General features: G+C 44.8%; 1 protein-coding gene and 1 long non-coding RNA gene across 12 annotated transcripts in view; one reads left to right on the top strand and one right to left on the bottom strand.

Annotated features, from left to right (window-relative positions):
• Positions 1 to 3547, bottom strand: part of LOC139359682 (uncharacterized) — a 32645-nt gene extending 29098 nt beyond the window's left edge. The window contains exon 1 of the long non-coding RNA XR_011615988.1: positions 3456 to 3547. This is a non-coding gene — a long non-coding RNA (uncharacterized lncRNA). The remainder of the gene's footprint in view (positions 1 to 3455) is intronic.
• LOC105469096 (solute carrier family 39 member 11) overlaps positions 1 to 20498 on the top strand; it is a 565539-nt gene that overhangs the window by 379557 nt on the left and 165484 nt on the right. The window lies entirely within an intron of this gene.

Genomic DNA, 20498 nt, shown 5'->3' with positions numbered 1-20498 from the left:
CTACTGTGTTCGACAACACAAGACGTAGAACGCTTCCATGATCACAGGAAGTTCTGGATAACATCGCACTAGACCCTTAGCAAAAAAAGTAACTTCACAAATTGTTTATTGTGTAGTGTCTGCCCAGGCTTGCCTTGGGAGGAGTTAGAGTATAAGAGAGCTGTTCTCAGTCAGCTGAGATGGGGTATGTCCTAAATATATTGTGAATAAAGTAATTTGAATGTCAGCCTTTTTGCATTGTTTCTGATAAATAAAGGATGCTGCAGAGTCATCCTGTGATACCATTCTCTTGCTCCTGTTGGTTCTGAGTTTTTTCTTATTTCCTGAGTGGGGTACTGAAGTGGGTTGTGAGTTTTGCTGGGACTTGTGTAGCAGGCTTGAGAGCATCGTGATGTCTGATGTCAAGGGATGGAAGGAGCTGCACAAGGGCTAAAGTACTAGCTCATCATCCTTTCCTGTGGTGTTATGTATTATCTGCCAGTAGACATCCTCTTCTCACCCCAGCCCAAGCCAGCATCATTGGTCTGTGTCAGCTTAGCCCCTCTCACAGAACAGCCTCCTGTGACTTAACTCAGATTTGAAAGAAAGGATGTTAACCGTCAGATGAAAGTCACCGGAGCCTTTATTGTCAACTTTCTGCTAGAGTCATTGTCCTGTTCATCCCCCAATGCCCCTAGATAAAACTTTTAGAATACACTGCCTGGAAAAGCTTTGCCTTTCTGTGGGAATGACAGACGTTGATCGTGTAGACATGTTTTTATTCTTTGTCTGCCAGGAAACACAGCATTTCATTTGCTGCTTTGTGATAAGGATGGAGTGCATTCTCAAGGTCTGAATATCTGAATATCTGAATTCTTCTTCCATGTTATAACCTATTGTTGTACTGCACTTTCGTCCATTTCAAAAGAGGAGGGTTATTAATGAATCACCACAAGTGATTTCATTCCTGTGTTGCCAGTTTTCTTCATTTTGTTTCCTGGCCACAGACTATTTCTAATCCAGATACACTGCCTGAAAAGTGTTTCTGTTTGATGATAATGGAGACTGGAGACCCGGTGAGAGGGAATAAAGTAATCTAGTTATAGCTTGACAGTGGTCTCGATTAAGGTCTTGACTGACAAGGGCTTGATTTATTTTTGCTTCACTGTAAAGAAAATTGTAGTTTTTCTAAGAGTTTGGTTTCTTACAATACCTGGCTCCATTGCAAGCAGGATGGACCACCAAGGAACCATCTCATGTGCTGAGGAGTCTCCCTCCTCTGTTGAGGTGGCCCCATTTTCCCCAAAGCCCCAGCCAATAACAGGTTTAATTAATTGTTCACGTTTGCGTTGCCTACCTTATAATGGTCCCAGCTTATTCATATTCATATATGTGAATTTTAGTGCATATTAATTATGGATTTAATAAGTCCCTGTTTGTTTTGTCTCCATTCCCTTGATAGCTGTTATGGTATGGAGTTGAAAATAATTAAAATGTTACTAGTTTTCTGCAAAAAACCATTAACCAAGGGTTGGATTCTGAAATCAGAATTCCATTTTCTTTTTTCTTTCTCTGATTAAATACAGTGGGCGAAATGACACCTAAATGTACTTCTAGGTCTATTCCTTGCTCTGTTGTTTGTCCCACTTTTCAGGGTGGTAATTGCCAGCTGAGTTCTCCATTTGGCATAGATGTGTCATGACTTGAATTAAACAAATTGTATTGCTTTTGGCTGTCATCTTCTCCTTGATGTGGAGATAAATTCAGAGGCGATGAGCTCAGCATGGGGGTTTGGGAGAGGAGAGAAAAAAATAGGTTGTTCTCCACAGAATATTCAAGGGGGTAGAAGTCTGCAAAATCAATGTGTGTGAAGCCTGTAGGGGGGCTTGTGATGAATCCAAGCTCCCAATAACACCTAGATTTCCAGGCCATTTCAGACCACCATTTCTTCAGTGGTTCAGCTCTTTGGAGAATAGACAAGCCTATGGCTGTTTTGGGTGTTACCTGCCCTGAGGGGCAGCACTAGGTCCTCATTCAGGTCTCATCCTAATTGCTGCTTTGTCTACTACTCATGCAGTAGTTAGTAGCCGCAGGGATTATACGCTTGATCCCATTTCATTTTGTCTTGAATCTTGTACCAATGTTTGTCATACGTCAACATCTTGCAGTTTACTAGAGCATGGTAACTTCCCCTATTCTCCAACCTCCTTCTCCTCCTTTTCTTCCTACTACTACTATTACTACTTATTTTTCATAGTTCTAGCGGCATCTTTAAGTCTGAGAATTAATCTTTGCAGCCCATCTGCGTGGCTTAAGCTCTACTGTCAGCCCTGGAGACTTGACAGCAGCTTTGACAACACAGAGATTATAAATGGAAATCAAATGAGGGCTCAAAAATGAATTCAGGTGCTTCTTCTTAATAATTCTCTTTAAGAGAGAATGAACAAGGAGAAGAATCTGAAACTGATCTGTTTTGTGGATGGGCTACTGAAAACATTTAATTAGAAATGATCTCAAAGCTCATGGGTGAAATAAAGTTTTGGAAATCACATTTTTACTGTAGCAGTTTAGACCATCCACATTTTCCATAATCAATGGTAAGTAAGCATTGGGAGTCAGAATCTATAGTTCCTATCTTATTTTGAAAATCACCAACTAGGTGATTGTAAGAACGACTTCTCCATGTTGTGATATCACTGGCTTCACCAAGAGATAAATAATTCCAGCTCCACCCTATGCTTCACAGGTGATATGAGGATAAAATAAGGTCATGGACACGAGCCTGCTTGAGAAATAAAGGTACCAGATAAATTGCAGTTATCCTGATTATTGGATGCAGCAGTTATAAGCACTATTTGTCAGCTCCTTCTACTTCCAAATTCCATTTCCTTTCAGCTGCAGAGCCTCGCACTTATCAGCTCTCTTCTCTCCCTCTGATTAAAGTTCAGAGCTGTCATTCCCAGATAGTTGGTTCGTTTATTTCTTTTCTCCATATTCTCAGACATTCTTTCTGTCTCAGAGATGTTAGGGAAGAGGTTGGGGCATGCTAATGGGAGGAGAAAAAAAAAAAAAAAAACTCTGAATCCTGTTTGCAGGTGCAGTCTTCTTAAATGTCAACATAGCAATACAGGCATTTTCCCTCATTCTCTTTTAATCAAACACTTTTCTCCAGGTTCCTCATTTTTGTTTTTGTTTTTTGTTTTTTTTTACAAAAATCACTAAGTCCCAGTGACATTCTAGATTTCCTTCTCTGTGCCCTGGTCTTGAGTCTTCACACTAGAACTACGTAGGGCTTTCCTGCTGGGAGTGGGGATGTGGGAGAAGTCACCTGATGGACTGAGTCAGTGTCCCCATGGAGCGGACAGGGGAATAAGCCAATGGGTCGAGTGTGGAGAGGTGGAATTTCAGGCAATAAGGAAATCAGAGGAGTGCCAGGGTGTGCGTGGGGTTTGATGAAGATTTTTGGGGCCACATACCTTCCCATGGGCTCCTTGGGCTCTACCTTGCGAGGGACCAGTTGCTCTGCCCTGATTTGTTTAGTCCTAAAAGACTCAGGATAAGCACTGGGTTTTGCCTCCTGGTAGTTCCAAAGTATGCGCTGTTGCTTAGAGACAGGGGATGGTGCCTGGAGTGAAGATAAGGTTGTCAAGGAAACCAAGCCACAAATTCCCTTGTTTTTGTTCAGGTTGCTGGACAGAAGAGTAAAGGATTTTTGCTCTGACAGTTGGAAGAAAGTTTTTTCTTTTCTGTGTATGTTTTTACCAAATTGATGTGTTATCCAAGACAGAGCCGAGATAGTAGCCACGTTGACAAACGGTGTTGAGTTTTGCATGGCTACCTTCCTCTTGATTCTGGTGTTCCTGATTCAGCGAAAAAAAAAAAAAAAAAAAAAAAAAATCCTTTACACAGTCATCCTCGAGGGATTCTTTGTTGAAGCTTCAGATGATCACATCTGCTCTATGCTAGCGTATCAGTGGACAGAAGAATTGGAGGGGGCGATATCCAGGAATGGTACTCGAAATGCTCCCTCCCAGCGGGGAGTTTAAGTTTTTCGTTGATCAGTGGTAGCAGTTTTAGCTCCTGATGCTGGAAGCCTGCTGGGAGCTTGAGGGATCACACATGTCTCTGCGTGTGTACGCATGTTTGTGCACATGTGTGTGCACACGTGTGTGCATACATGTGCATGTGTGTGCATGTGTGCGTTTCCTCGTAGCCTCTGTGGCCTCATACCTTCTGTTAGTCTGTCTCCTCTCCTCTCTCCTTCCTGTCTGTACATCCATCATGAGTTGCATCACAGGTTTTCTGAAGCCCTCTGACCTGTTTCTCTTCCCCGTTCCCTGACTCTGCACAGATCCCCTGCTCCCCTGGGTCACCTTCCTGAACACACTCAGTTCTGTTCCTTTACTGAGTCCAGGGGCGTTTCAGCTGAATGGTGGGCTCAAAACACACCTTTGAAGGGAACAAGGCTGCTACACTAGTGATGTGGAAAAAACTGCGTCAGGAGCAGAGAGGAGGGGACTTTAACTGGATAGGGGTGTGAGTGCCATGGGGGCCCACGAGGATGGGTGGATTAGACAGTAGAAGAGACAAGGGATTTTAATGGATGGAAAGGGGGAAGAGAAGAGGGACCCGGATCTGTCCGGAAGCCCAGACATGTACTTTGGTTGGCACCCTGAGCGTGTCTGCCCTAATTCGGCATGTTTGTTTTCTTCTCAACATCCTCCCTCTCCCTCTGCCTCTCTCTAGGTTAAAGTCCTGACCTTCTGCCCAGCTACCCTTGAGCTGGAAGCCCCGTAGTTGTCTTAGCTCTTCCCTGTCCCTGATTCTCCATAGCCAGTTGGTCACCAAATCCCATTGATCACCAGCTCCCATCTCACCCACCTCTATTTCCTGTCTTCCTTTTCCAGCCCCACTGCTTTGTGAGGGGGCCTTTCTTTTGAGACAGAGTCTCACTCTGTGTAGTGAGGCAATCACGGCTCACTGCAACCTCCACCTCCTGGACCCAAGTGATCCTCCTGCTGCCTCCGCCTCCTGAGTAGCTGGGACCACAGGTGTCCCCGGAAAACCATTTCATTTATTTTTTTGTGTGGAGACAGGGTTTCGCCATGTTGCCCATGCTGGTCTCAAACTCCTGTGCTCAAGTGATCCTCCAACCTCAGCCTCTCAAAGTGCTGGGATTATAGGTGTGAGCCGCCGCACCCGGCTGAGGCCCATTTTCTGTTGCTTCCTTCTCTCCTCATCCATCTGCTCTACACTCTGTCACCAAACCTAACTTTTGAAAATAGAAATTTGCTTTCACGCCAGTCTTCATCTTACACGAGAAAGAAAATTGCAAGTGTCTTTAATCTCCCCATACGCAACCCCCACTCACTACTCTCTGATGCTTGACTCCTGTGAGTTGCATCAAATCTGTGGGTGCAGAGCCCACCAGGGTGGGAGCCTTTGGAGGAGACAGTGGAGCTGGTGTCAGAGAGCAGCGACAGTGCAGGTCCTGCTCCAGCAGCACCTGGACCAGAGTGGGGCCATGTGTTGTCCTGGAAACGGGGCGCACATTCTCCTCCTTGCAGCATGTCCACCTCTCCGGGGGGACCCATGGCCTACGGGGGAGAAAACCGCGACTCAGGCTGCGGAGACTCCTCTCAAACAGGAACTCAGCTCACTGGGCTGGAATAGTCTTTGTAGGGTCATTAGTTAAGCACACAGGCTCTGGGGTCTACTGAACTAGGTTCAAATCCCAGTGGCTTCTCCACGTAATAGCCGTGTGCTTGAGACAAGTGCTCCTCTCTATGTCTCCATTTCACTCCTACTGAGTCCATTAATTCTCCAGTATTAGGGCCAACTGCCTGATATTCTAACAGAAGGGACGAGACCATAGTCCAGTCCCAATCCTCACGTTTATTATAGGCTATAAAATGGGAAACAGTGTCTATCACAGCCAGAGAATCACAGGTGATATATTAAAGGACTTTGGAGCTGAAACATCATAGAACCTACAGATCCCTAATAGAAAATCCTCCCAAGATACTCTGCAGCTCACGTCACTGTGGACTGAATGACAAAAGAATGAGTTCAAGGATGTGTACGAGTCTCCTTTTGCTGCTGTAACAAATGACCACAAACTTAGTGGCTTAAAACAACACAGATTTATTATCTTGTAGTTCTAGAGGTCAGTAGCCCAAAGTGAAGGTCAAGGTGTCAGCAGGACTGCATTGCTTTCTGGAAACTCTAGGAGAGAATCCATTTCTTTGCCTTTTCCAACTTCCCATGGCTACCTGCATTTCCTGGCTCATGGCCTCCTTTTCCCCTGCAATGACCAGTTGAGTCTTACTCACATTGCATTACTGTATTGCGAACTCTCCTACTTTGCTTTTCATTTTAAGGACCCGTATGATTACAGTGGACTCCTCCAGATAATCCAGGATAATCCCATCTCAAGGTCTGCTGGTTAGCCCCTTTAATGCCTTCTGCAACCTCAGTTTTCCCTGCCATGCCACATAGCATATTCAGATTCTCGAGATTAGGACATAGACATTTTAGGAGGTCATTAATTTCCTACCACAGTATGTATTATTTTATTTTTGCACAGTTGTGGCCAGAGGACCACTATCAGAGACCTGAGTGGATGGGGCCACTTTAGCAGCTAGCAGAAATACATGTATCACTGCCCAGTGTGTCTTCCTTGCCCACGTGAAGCCTCAAAGCAGTGTTGCCTTGGGTCTTCCTAATTGGAAAAGAAACTCTATTTCCCTCTTGCTTTATTACAGTTCTCTCTTCTATGGACTTGGGCACCTGTCCCACAGTAACCTGGCCAGGGGTCTGTCTGCGAGTGCCTGTGCTACAGTGTATTCCATAATCTTTCCTCATCATCATGGAAGATAGTCTTATGCTAACTTCCCCAGTCTCCATGGGAACCTCCTCTTCAGTGCATTTAAAGACAGTTGTGCCTTCCCTGGTTGAGGGATCTGTATCCGAGGGTGAGAATGAGATGGCTGAAGGCAATAGCATTTTTCTTTCAGATCAAACTCATGTTTTCCATGCACCCCTGTTGGTCCCTTCCCAAAGCCTTCCCAATATCCCCTGACCTGGGGTAGAGGAATGGGCCACTTAGATGGAGAATAGGCTCATATACTCTTTTCTTTTAATAACAGCTTTATCGAAATATAACTCACATAGCTTACAATTCACCCATTTGAAATGTGCAATTTAATGATTTTTAGAATATTCACAAAATTGTGAAACCACCACCATAAATTTTGGAACATTTTCATTACCCCAAAAGAAACTCCTACCCATTAGCAGTTATCCTCCATTTCCCCCCAGCTCCTCCCCCACAAACCCTAGGCAACCACTCATCTACTTTTTTCCATATGAATTTGGCTATTCCGAACATTTCGTATAAATGAAATCATACAGTACGTGGCCTGTTGTATCTGACTGCTTTTAATTAGCGTAGTGTTTTTAAGATTCATCTGTATATCAGCACTTCTTTTCTTTTTGTTGTCAAATAATATTCCATTATGTGTCTGTGCCACATTTTGTTCATCATTCATCGGTTAATGAGCATTTGGGTTGTATCCACTGTTGGACTATTATGAATAGTGCTGCTCTGTACTTTCATATACAAGTTTTTGTATAACTGCATTTTCATTTCTCTTGGGTCTAAACTTAGGAGTGGAATTGCTGGATCATTTGGTAACTCCATATTTGCCCTTTTGAGGAAATGTGAGACTGTTTTCCAAAGTGATGTGCCATTTTTCATTCCTATCAGCATTGTAGGAGGGTTCTGTTTCTCCACGTCTTCACCAACACTTGTTATTATCTGCATTTCTTATTATAGCCATCCTAGTGGTTGTAAGTGGTAGTTCTTTGTGGTTTTGATTTGCATTTCCCTGATGACGAATAGCAGTGAGCAATTTTCACATGTTTATCACATCTTGTTTTAAGTGTCCACAATAGCAGTTCTTACTTTGGGGATTACAATTGCCATGTATATCCAATCAAGCTTAAGGATTCTTTCTCTAAATTCCTATGATACACATAATTATGATACATTATATAAAATTTCAGGAAGTTTATAAACTGCCTGAATCTATGGACTCCTAATTTTAACCCTTTTCTAAAGGGTCTCCCTTGTTCTGAAAGAAAGTGTAGTTCCAATTAAATTAGAAAGAATCAGATTTTAATAAACCCTTCCCTAAAGGAAATTCTACTGTATTAGTCCATTCTCACATTGCTATAAAGAACTACCTGCTATAAGAACTACCTGAGACTGGGTGATTTATAAGGAAAAGAGGTTTAATTGGCTTACAGTTCCACAGGCTATACAGGAATCATGGCTGAGGAACCCTCAGAAAACTTAAAATCGTGGCAGAAGGTGAAGAGGAAGGAGGCACATCTTATATGCCTGGTGAAGGAAAAAGAGAGTGAAGGGGGAGATGCTACACACTTTTAAACAAGTAGATCTCATGAGAACATATTCACTATCATGATAACAGCAAGGGGGAAGTCCACCATCATAAGCCAGTCACCTCCTACCAGGCTCCTCCTCCAACATTGGGGATTACAGTTTGACATGAGGTTTGGGTGGGAATACAAATCCAAACCGTATCATTCCATCCCTGACCCCTCCCAAATCTCATGTCCTTCTCACATTTCAAAATACAATCATGCCTTCCCAACAGTCCCCAAAGTCTTAACTCATTCCAACTTTAACTTGAAAGTCCATAGTACAAAATCTCATCTGAGACAAGGCAAGTCACTTCCACCTATGAGCCTGTAAATTCAAACCCCGTCAGTTACTTCTAAGATACAGTGGTGGTACAGTCATTAGTTAAATATTCCCATTCCAAAAGGGAGAAATCAGCCAAAACAAAGGGACAGATCCAAAACCCAGCAGGGCAGTCATTAAATCTTAAAGCTCCAAAATAATCTCTAACTCCATGCCTCACATCCAGGCTACACTGATGCAAAGGGGTGGACTCCCAAGGCCTTGGACATCTCCACCCCTTTGGCTCTGCAGGGTACAGCCTCATGGTTGCTTTTCCAGGCTCATGTTGAGTGCCTATGGCTTTCCAGGCACATGGTACAAGTTTTCAGTGGATCTACCATTCTGGGTTTGGAAGGACAGTGGCCTTCTTCTCACAGGTCAACTAGGCAGTGCCCTAGTGGGAACTCTGTGTGGGGGCTCAAACCCCACACTGTCCTCTGTGCTGCCCTAGTTGAGGGTCTCCATTAGGGCTCCACCCCTACAGCAGACTTCTGCCTGGACATCCAGGCATTTCCATGCATCCTCTGGAATCTAGGTTGAGGCTCCCAAGCTTCAACTTTTGCCTTCTGAACACCCACAAGCTTACTACCACAGGGAAGCCACCAAGGCTTATGGCTTGCACCCTCTGGAGTAGTGTCCTGAGATGTATCTGGGGCCCTTTTAGCCATACCTGGAGCTGGAGTGACTGGGATGCAGGGAGCAGTGTCCCAATGTTGTGCAGGGCAACAGGGCCCTGAGTCTGGCCTGCAAAACCATTCTTCCCTCCTAGGCGTCCAGGCCTATGATGGAAGGGGCTTCCACAAAGGTCTCTGAAATGCCTCTGAGGCATTTTCCGTATTGTCTTGGCTATTAACATTCAGCCCCTCTTTACTTATGCATATGTCTGCAGCTGGCTTGAATTTTTTCCCTAGAAAATGGGTTTCTCTTTTCTACTGCGTGGTCAGGCTGCAAAATTTCTAAACCTTTATGCTCTGCTTCCCTTTTAAATATAAGTTCTAGTTTCAGATCATTGTTTTGCTCACACATATGACCATATGCTGTTGGAAGCAGCCAGGCCACATCTTTAATGCCTTGCTGCTTAGAAATTTCTTCTGCCAGATACCCTAATTTATCACTCTCAAGTTCACAGTTCCACAGGTCACTAGAGCAGGGGCCCAATGTCACCAGTCTCTTTGCTCAGGTATAGCAAGTGACCTTTACTCCAGTTCCCACAAAGTTCCTCCATCTAAGACCACTTCAGCCTGGACTTCATTGTCCATATCACTATAAGCATTTTGGTCACAACAATTTAAAAAGTCTCTAGGAAGTGCCCAGCTTTCCCTCATCTTCCTGTCTTCCTTTGAGCCCTCCAAACTGTTCCAGCCTCTGCCTGTTACACAGTTCCAAGGTCACGTCCACATTTTCAGGTATCTTTATAGCAATATCTCCACTCTCAGTACCAATTTACTGTATTAGTTCATTCTCACATTACTATAAAGAACTACCTGAGACTGGGTAATTATAAAGAAAAGAGATTTAATTGGCTCACAGTTCTGCAGGCTGTATAGGTAGGATGGCTGGGGAGGCCTCAGGAAACCTTCAGTCACGGCAGAGGGCAAAAGGGGAAGTAGGCATGTCTTCACATGATGGAGCAGGAGAGAGAGAGAGAGAGTGAAGGAGTGAAGGGGAAGGTGCATCACACTTAAACAACCACATTTCATGAGAACATGTTCACTATCATGACAACAGCAAGGGGCAAGTCCACTCTGTGATCCAGTCACCTCCCACCAGGCCCCTCCTCCAACAATGGGTATTATAGTTTGACATGAGATTTGGTTGGGGTCCCACATCCAAACCATACCACTGGCTTATGTATAAAAGGGAATTTTGTGTTTCTTTGGTGCTTTTATTTTAAATTGAATGCAACTTTGGCATTGAAAAAAATTTTCTGAATATGGAGACTTGGTGTTTTTCTCTCCTCTTTCTTTCTTACCTAGAATCCCATCTATTCATTAACAAGTTCAAGGACCTCCATTTGGTTGCTCTCTGCAGGTTTCCATTTAGCTGCAAGGAACAGCACTGTATTTTTCAAAGTGCTAGAAAATTATCAGTGGTCAGTCCAGAAAGACAAAACATAGTGCCAGTGTGGCAAGAAGTGGAGCTAATGCAGCATTAATGATCCTGAATGTTTCTACACTTTCTTATTAGAATTTACCATTCACCTCTAAGCTTCAGCTCTGCAGTACCCCCCATTTGGGATTACTGAGCAATGTTTAATGGGAAAGAAAAGATGTCTGTTCTCCAGCCAATGACTCTGAGTAGTGATATAAGGTGTTGGTTATCTCAGAACTGAAATGGAGCTCATGAAACTACTTTGTAGCTCAGAGGGAGGCGGGTGGATGGATGGCTTGGATGGGGTTGTTTTAGGAACATATGCAGCGTGGGAACATCTCTCGGTCTGTGAATTTGTGCCACTTTAAAGACTGCAGGGTTTGTGCCTGGCTGCTGTTGCCAGATGAGTTTAGAGAGACTGATGCACAGAACCAATGTCTGGAAAACCCACTGAAGGAGATGGAAGAAACAGGCTACTGAGACAGTTTACTTCAGAGCCTGCTACCTGGATATTTACCCTAAAATCTGGCTCTTGGCACTCTGGGTGAGAGAGATGAGATTAAGAAGACTTATGCCTCAAGGTCAAAGTTGGGTGACCTAGAAGGACTTCTCTTTAACCCTGATTGCAATGAAGGTAGTTTTCTTCCACAGAGAGAGTTTTCATGGTATTTGTTGATTTTTTCTTCCATTTCACCTTAGGGCACTGAGTTCATGCTTTTGGACTTACCTCTTCCTGCCTTTCTCCAGCGTTTCCTTTGTATGTGTTTCAGGCATGTGAAAGTTTAGGACCAGGCACAGTGGCTCATGCCTATACTCCCAGCACTTTGGGAGGCTAAGGTAAGAGGATTGCTTGAGCTCAGGAGTTGGAGACCAGCCAGGGCAACAGACCTTGCCTCTACAAAAACAGGGCAAGACCTTGCCTCAACAAAAAATAAAAAAATTAGCTGGGCATGGTGGTGTGTGCCTGTGGTCCCAGCTACTTGGGAGGCTGAGGTGAGAGGATTTCTTGAGCCCAGGAGGTTGGAGCTGCAGTGAGCTGTGATCACACCACTGCACTCCAGCCTGGGTGACAGAGCAAAAAAAAAAAAAAAAGTTTAGGGTTGGAAATGTTTGCCCCTTCTTTCCTTTGTCTCCTGTCCCCTTTCCCTGTTTCAACCTCGAATCACCCTTCTCTCCCTGGTGAGGATGCCTGACCAGGGGCATAGAGTGTGGTGAGGAACAGTTTCCAGGAAACAAGTTACTCTGAGAACTGACCCCTATTTCAGTTGTTGTGCACTGGCCACATGAAGCTAAAGGCATAAGCCCTCCGGACCCGCCCCTAATATTTGCAGAGCCGGGAGCCTAAGTACAAATAGAGTCTTCCATGACATATGTCTAAAAAATTTTAAGTCATTAATCACATTAACAGATTGCATTTAGATAGATAGATCTGTAAATATATATATATACACACACACATAGAAAGAGAGGAATGTGTGTATAGTATGTGTGTAGTATGTGTGCCTATAATATGTAGTACATGTATGAGTATTCTTTTTCATATTGTCTCCTGTTCTGACAAAGACATCTTCATAGGGACCTGGGAAACCAGGTTCAAATTTTCAGCCTCCCTGGAGTTCTGTTGGATGTGGCGGCCCAGGGAGAAATGGCCCCAGCCAGTCTCATTCTCTTCCTGTCTCCAGCTGCAACTTGCACATCAGGGGACCTGCTTGCCAGAAGGTGGACCTGCTTGGACCCTCAGTGTACACCAATGCCTTGGTTCCCCACAGGGGAGTGGGTGGACGCAGGGAAGAGGCCTATGCAGGCCCTGTCAGTGGAGTGGGAATTCTACTACTCTGGATGGAGAATTCCAGAGTGCTGGGTATCCAGAGTGTGGTCACATCCCATAGCCTGTGATCCTTGCCTCGTGAGAAGGGGCCCATCTGTGAGGCCTGGCCTCGGAGTCCCTTTTGCCTCCGTCTGAGGGAGATACTGAGTTTCTCAGGTGGAAACATCACCAGGACTGTCCTTCTTCAGTTGAACTTGATCTTTTAAATCCATTCTTTTGAGTTGTCCTTAGCTAAAACATGGATATCCCTATACATTATATTGTTTTGACCTCTAACACTGTGCTGTATGTATGTCTTTTCAGATTTTTTTTTCCACAAAAAATCTGTTCAAATCCTCCCATTCCATTTCTTTTTCTTTTTTTTTTTTTTTGAGATGGAGTCTCACTCTGTCACCCAGGCTGGAGTGCAGTGGTACGATCTTAGCTCACTGCAACCTCCGCCTCCTGAGTTCAATTGAGTCTTATGCTTCAGACTCCTGAGTAGCTGGGACTACAGGTGTGTGTCACCACGCCCAGCTAATTTTTTTTTGTATTTTTAATAGAGATGGAGTTTCACCATGTTGACCAAGCTGGTCTCGAACTCCTGCCCTCAGGTGATCCACCCTCCTCAGCCTCCCAAGGTGCTGAGATTACAGGCATGAGCCACTGTGCCTGGCCCAAATTTCCCTTTTTATAAGGACATTGGTAATACTGGATTAGGAACCCACCCTACTCCATGATGATTTCATTCTAACGTAGCTAATTATACCTGCAAACCAGCCAATTTCCAAAAAGCTCACATTCTGAGTTATTGGGAGTTGGGACATCCACATATTTGGAGGAGAGACAGTTCAATCTGCAACACCCTCCATCCAGGGAAGACTAGGCAGAGGATATTTTACCTGCTTTGTAGAAACAAAACAAAACAAAAACACCTTATAATACAGCAGACATTTATTTTTATCCAGTTTCTTATCAACATGAAGATAGCTCTTTGTAAATGTCCTAAAGTCTTCCTCCTCCCCTCCAAGATCCTGCTATTCTGTCATTCACCTACTGTCACCCTAGTAACCCAGGAAGTGCTCAGGGGGGACCCTGTGCTCTGACTTGCCCGGGAGGCAGCCCCACCCAACCCACATGTCCCTCCTCCCTTTTCTCCTCTGTCCCCCGGTTTCTGCCCCATTCTTTTCACCTGGCCGGCTTCTGCCTGCCCATTAGCACCCAGCTCCAGGGCATCTTTATGAGGAACATCTCTCATCCCACTCCATGCCTGCATAGCGTCCATCGTTCGCCTTTCCTTGCGTCCCCAGCACTCTGGCTCCCCCAGCACTGTACCCCCAACCCTGTTCCATAATGACTTGTCCATGCTCTTTGGGGGCAGAGTCTTGCTGAGCTCTGCAATCCCAGTGTAGGATGTGCCACGTAAGAGATCCACGGTTGCAGGAGAGAGAGGGTGCTTCTGTTGAAGGGAGATTGTGAGGGTGCCCTGAGCTGCAAAGGCCCAGCAAAGGAGAGAGGAGAGGCACAACGAAAATTAGGGAGGGACTGGGAAGGCCTTAAAGATGCTCTTGTTTCACTTTGCTTAAGACAGCTACAAATGTATTCATGAGGATGGGTCATCCCAAGAACTTAAACCAGGGTTCCAAGTGACCGTGGGAGTACAACAAAATTCAGTTATTTGGAAGACAGCTTCAACATCCGGAGGAGAAAATAGTCAAAGATCATTTTCCATGGGCAGTTTCTCCCATACCTACTTTTTCTAGCGGGCAGTCGTATGACTTTTATTATGATTGTCCATAGGTCACATCACCCAAGACAATTGTCAATGACCTTCCTTCCTAGTGTAAACTGAGGGAGGTCACAGAAGTCTGTTGTTTTCTGGCTTTGACATGCTCGTTGTCAATCCGAAGGAAGCCTGTGTACCTGTACTGATGTCTCACCTGCCTTCCCTAGAGTCCTGCCCCCTTAAGTGTAGAGAGAGACCCAAAGGGAACACAGGGCCTAGCGTGAATTTACGGGCTTGAGTTTGAGGACAGCACAGCATAGAGGAGCACGTGTGGTGTGAGCCTGTTAACACAGAGAGGAAGTCATTGTCTCTGGGCTCTCCTTTGGAGCTGACCACTGTCTAGCTTCATTTCCTTGCGCCAGTTTCTGATTTGAGTATAATTTTTCCTCTGCAAAACAGAAATAATAACTTCGGTGCCACCTACTTCCCAAGATGGGTTGGGATCTACCAAGAGGCCATTGGAAAAGCCTAAAATGCATTCAGTGTACTGTTGAATTGTTCATATGGTTGTTATTGTCATAGGCTGTTCTTTGGGCTTCTAGATGCTCAAAATCCAAGAGGGACTTTGCAGAGAGTGGCTCACCTTCACTCGCTCTTAGCGAGTGTTCCTGCCTGAAATAGAGAAGGAGTCTGCATGGTTCCCTGCTGAGCAGAGAGGTGGGATTGGCCATCTGCCCCATTTCCTTTCATATTTCTTAGGACTTTTGGAACAAATGGCCACAAACTGGGTGGCCCAAAGAACAGAAGTTGATTCTCACACAGTTCTGGAGGCCAGGAGTCTCAAATCAAGGTGGCCACAGGGCTGGTTCCTTCTGAGGGCTCTGAGGGAAGGATCTGTTCCAGGACTGTCTCCTTGGTTTGCAGATGGCTTCTTCTCCCTCTGTCTCTTGACGTCGTCGTCTCTTTATGTATGTCTGAGTCTGTGTTCAAATTTCCCGTTTTTATAAGGATACTTTTAATATTGGATTAGGGGCCCACCCTACTCCCTTATGATCTCATTCTAACTGAGCTAATTGTATCTTCAAACCACCCAATTTCCAAATAAGCTCACATTCTGAGTTAGTGTGAGTTGGGACATCCACATATTAATTTGGAGGAGAGACAATACAATTTATGACACTCTCCATCCAGAGAAGACTAGGCAGAGGATATTTTACCTGCTTTAAAAAAAAAAAAAACACCTTATAATAGGGCAGACATTTATTTTTATCCAGTTTCTACTGACATTAAAAAAAAACTTGTAATGTGATTATAAGCCAAATATAATCTAATTCGTTGTTCAGAGGAGTATACTGGTCAGATGACAATCTGTAGTTGATATGAGCCTGGGAGGGACAGGTCATTTCTGGAATGATTGAGTCACTAAATCAAAGGATCTCAACAGACTAGAATTCATGTTAGCTCAAACAAGATGAAATGAGTAGAAATAGGGACCTAAGTAGAGTCCAGAAATGAGGTCCCCCAAAGAAATGATAAAAGTATATTCAGACGTGGGAAAAAGAGTGTGGGTTTTAAATCAATAGGCTTAATCTTTCAGTCATATATTGATTCAAGAAATAGTCACTGTTTACCTCCTACCTCCTCTGCAAGGTGCGAGGTAGCTTGCAAGTCTAAGCCATCCTTGTGAAGCCATTCCTTTTGGAACAAGCTACTTCATCTGCAGGTGCTTGTCCACACCTGGAGGAGTGCACTCTTCAGATATCTCCCAGGTATCCCAGGGGCTACAAGATAGAAGAGACTGCCACACCCTGGGGCTTTCACACAAGAATCTCGGCAGACTGGACTGGAAATTAAGCCATGGGAGCAGTGGCTTGACCTTTTAGGTCAAGATGATTGAACCTTTCAGGCTGGACAAAAGAAGACACAGGTGATATAAACTGCTTTATGTCTTGGAAGGACCACTGATATAGTTCGGCTGTGTCACCACCCAAATCTCATCTTGAACTGTAGTTCCCATAATCCTCACGTGTCATGGGAGGGACTCGCTGGGAGACAGTTGAATCATGGGGGCAATTACCTTCATTCTGCTGTTCTCATAATAGTATGTGAGTTCTTATGAGATCTGATAGTTTTATATGGGACTTTTCCCTATTTGCTCGGCATGTCTCCCTCCTGCCACCATATGAAGAAGGACATGTTTGCTTTACCTTCTGCCGTGATTGTAAGTTTCCTGAGACCTCCCCCGCTGCGTGAAACTGTGTGTCAATTAAACCTCTTTTTAAAATAAATTAGCCAGTCTTGGATATGTCTTTATTAGCTGCATGAGAATGGAATAATACAGAGCACCATGGGGACAAGACTTTGGGTTTATCCTATGTTTACTGCCAGGCTGGAAATAGGACTCAGGAGTGGAAGGTACAGGGAAACAGATGCTAACACAGTCTAAGGAATACATTTTTTACAATTAGAACTGTGTAAAGATGAAATACTTGGTTCGTCTTGGGAGTTAGTAATGTTGTTATAGCCATCATCCGTTGAGTGCTTCCCATGGGTGTACCTGCTATGGTTTGGATATGGGTTGTTTGGCCTTGCCAAATCTCATTGAAGTTTGATTCCCAAATTTCACTGTTGGAGCTAGGGCCTGGTGGGAGGAGTTTGGGTCATGAGGATGGATCCCTCATGAATGCCTTGGTGCCATTCTCCTGGGAGCAAGTTCTCACTCTTAGTTCCAGCAAGAATTAGTTGTTGAAAAGACCTTACACCACCACCACCTCCTCCTCTTCCTCCTCCTCCTCCTCCTTTCCCTCCCTCCCTCCCTCCCTCCCTCCCTTCCTTCCTTCCTTCCTTCCTTCCTTCCTTCCTTCCTTCCTTCCTTCCTTCCTTCCTTCCTCTCTCATGCTTCCTCTCTTGCCATTGACCTCTGCACATGCCAGTTCCCCTTTGCCTTCCATCATGAGTGGAAGCTTCCCGAGGCCCTCATCAGAAGCACATGTTGACACCATGCTTCTTGTACAGGCTTCAGAACCATTGGCCAAATAAATATATTTTCTTTATAAGTTACTCAGCCTTGGATATTCCTTTATATCAACACAAATGGACTCAGACACAACCTGTTCTTATTTAACACTTTCTAGGGAAAGAGTCCCTAGGATTTGCCATAGCCAACCATTACTACATCTAATATCAAGCACTCTGGAAGTCAGAAAATAATTATGATCAAGCTGGCTACTTTCTTTCCCAGATCACAGAGTCCGGAAGAAACTATTTGCATATGTATTAGTGGATTAGAAGTCAATTTTACTTTTGGAAAAAGAACTCTGTTCTTCATCTGTCTCCCATTAAGCTTGGGTCTGGGCTGTGGTGTATGAAATCCAATCTCCAATACCAGGAAATGATTATTTATTTGAATGCTTCCTTAAAACCCATTAGGTGCTCTGCAGTGTTAGTTTGGGATGATAAATTTCATAGGTGGGCTGTGGACACCTGGGAGAGTTTGGGTTTATTTTGTTTCACATGAGCCTTTCTCTATGCATGGCCAGCTCTGAGTGAGGGGATTAGGAGCCTCCAGCCGTGGTTGACAGACACCTCTGCAAATCTGGATCACCTTCTCCGTTAGCCTGGAATGTGTTCTGTGACCCCTGTTGCTTTCCTTAATATGTTGGCTTTGTGCTTGGAGATAACTTGCAAATGTTCGTCAAGCAGTTGTGCCACAGCTTTCCAAATGTTTTGCTTCTAATTAAGAAAGGGAATTGGATGTACTCTTGCCTGGCTAATTTTTTTTTTCCCTGGCAGGGGAATGGGAGTGGGAAGAAAGAGCAAAAGAAACAGCAAAGAAATTAGAAAAACAACAACAGCAAAACTCTCTGATTCACCAATGATCAAAGCTGTGTCTGGAAGTTGATTGGTGTGACAGCATCCTGTTCTCCCCAACATGTAGGGATTCCTGAGTTCAAGTCCCGTCTGAAGAATATAGTCATGGAGCTGAAAGGACACTCTACAACTGGGCAACTACCTTCAGGAACTTTCCTCAGCCTACAGAAATAAAGATAGATGATTTAGAATGAAGCACATAGGACTTTGAAGACCAAGTTCAACTCTCCATAATGGATTCTGGCTTCTGAGTTAGGATAAGGGATTGGCTGCATGTACAGAACATCTAAAACAATGGTATCTTTTCTCATTTAAAGGAAAGCTAGAGACAGGCATTCTAGCACAGGTACAACAACAACAAAACACTTTTAGGGACATCAGTCTTTTTTTGAGACACAGTTTTACTCTGTTGCTCAGGCTGGAGGGCAGTGGCCCAATCTCGGCTCACTGCAACCTCCACCTCCCAGTTTCAAGCGATTCTCCTGCCTCAGCCTCCCAAGTAGCTGGGACTACAGGTGCCCGCCACCACATCTGGCTAATTTTTGTATTTTCAGTAGAGGCAGGGTTTCGCCACGTTGGCCAGACTGGTCTCAAACTCCTGACCTCAAGTGATCTGCCTGCCTTGGCCTCCAAAGTGCTGGGATTATAGGTGTGAGCCACCACACCTGGCCCTAGGACGTAAATCTTTTTTTTTTTTTTTTTTTTTTTTTTTTTTTGAGACAGAGTTTTGCTCTTGTTGCCCAGGCTGGAGTGCAGTGGCACGATCTTGGCTCATTGCAACCTCCACCTCCTGGGTTCAAGTGACTCTCCTGTCTCAGCCTCCCGAGTAGCTGGGATTACAGGCGCCTGCTACTATGACCGGCTAACTTTTGTATTTTTAGTAGAGATGGATTTTCACCATGTCGGCCAGGCTGGTCTCGAACTCCTGACCTCAGGTGATCAACCCACCTCAGCCTCCCAAAGTGCTGGGATTACGGGCGTGAGCCACCGCGCCTAGCCGGACATAGGTCTTTTTCAGTTTTCCAGATCACTTTGATCTTTAAGGTTACCTTATAGTTCAAGATTGCCCTTGGAGCTGCAGCCATCAATTCTTCCTTCAGAGAGTAGTACCAAGGAGGATAACTTCAAACCGTTGCTTTGTCTTCTAGAAATTTCTAGTGCAGTGCTGTTTTATTAAGGAAAGGGACAGAATGGATATGGGAAGTTGACAGCAGCCTCTGCCCCACACAGTGGGTGGTCGATTACAGTGTATCAGAACCAGTGATGCCCAAACGACCTCTTGGGAGGGGACCCCCGTTCAAAACTACTTCCTTCAGAAGTGGAGTATGGTGGGCTTGAGTCCTGGCTGGGCCACCCACTAGTGGTTTTAGGCAAGTTACATTTTCTCTGAGCCTCCATTTCCTCTGTGTAAACTGTAGCTCGTTGTCCCTGCTGCATGACATTCCTATGGTTCATCGTCTACATCTCAAAAGCCGCAGGACACCCACTTCATTGTTCATGTGCTTTTGTCATTGCCCCTTCACGTGTTTTTGCGCCCCATTGCCCTACCTGGGTGGCACTTTTCTCATGCATTCTTTTTTATTTATTTATTTTGAGACAGTCTTGCTCTGTCACCCAGGCTGGAGTGCAGTGGCACGATCTCAGCTCACTGTAATCTCCTCCTCCCAGGTTCAAGCAATTCTCCTGCCTCAGCCTCCCGAGTAGCTGGGATTACAGGCATGTGCCACCACGCCCGGCTAATTTTGTATTTTTAGTAGAGATGGGGTTTCTCCATGTTGGACAAGCTGGTCTCGAACCCCTGACCTCGTGATCTACCCACCTCGGCCTCCCAAAGTGCTGAGATTACAGGCATGAGCCACTGCGCCTGGGCCTGTCGTGCCTTCTTTCTGGAGCTTTCCAAGTCTGCAGGGTGAAATCATAACAGCTTGATTTTCTCACATCAGTGTCTTCCTAACCTGTTTTGTTGGCTCTCCCTTCCCTGCCCCTGGGTGATTCCATGGACAGATAGCTACATTTTCCTGTAAGTTTTAGGTATTGATGAGCAGATTCACTGTCATATGCAATCCCAATGGACCAGTCTTAATAGAACTTCAGCATCTCCTTGAGTAGAGCATTCTTTCCTTCTGCCAATAGCTCCTGGGCTGCTTTAGCCTTGGCAGCCTGCAGTGGGCAAGATGTGGGTGGTTGCCCCTCCCTTGTTTTTTTTACCCCCTACCCTGCTTGCCTTGTCAATTCCTTAGGATTGAAGGAAGAAAGAA

The sequence above is a fragment of the Macaca nemestrina genome, chromosome 17, assembly GCF_043159975.1.
Source record: "Macaca nemestrina isolate mMacNem1 chromosome 17, mMacNem.hap1, whole genome shotgun sequence".
Taxonomy (NCBI): domain Eukaryota; kingdom Metazoa; phylum Chordata; class Mammalia; order Primates; family Cercopithecidae; genus Macaca; species Macaca nemestrina.
This window is presented reverse-complemented; position numbering and strand designations above follow the sequence as displayed.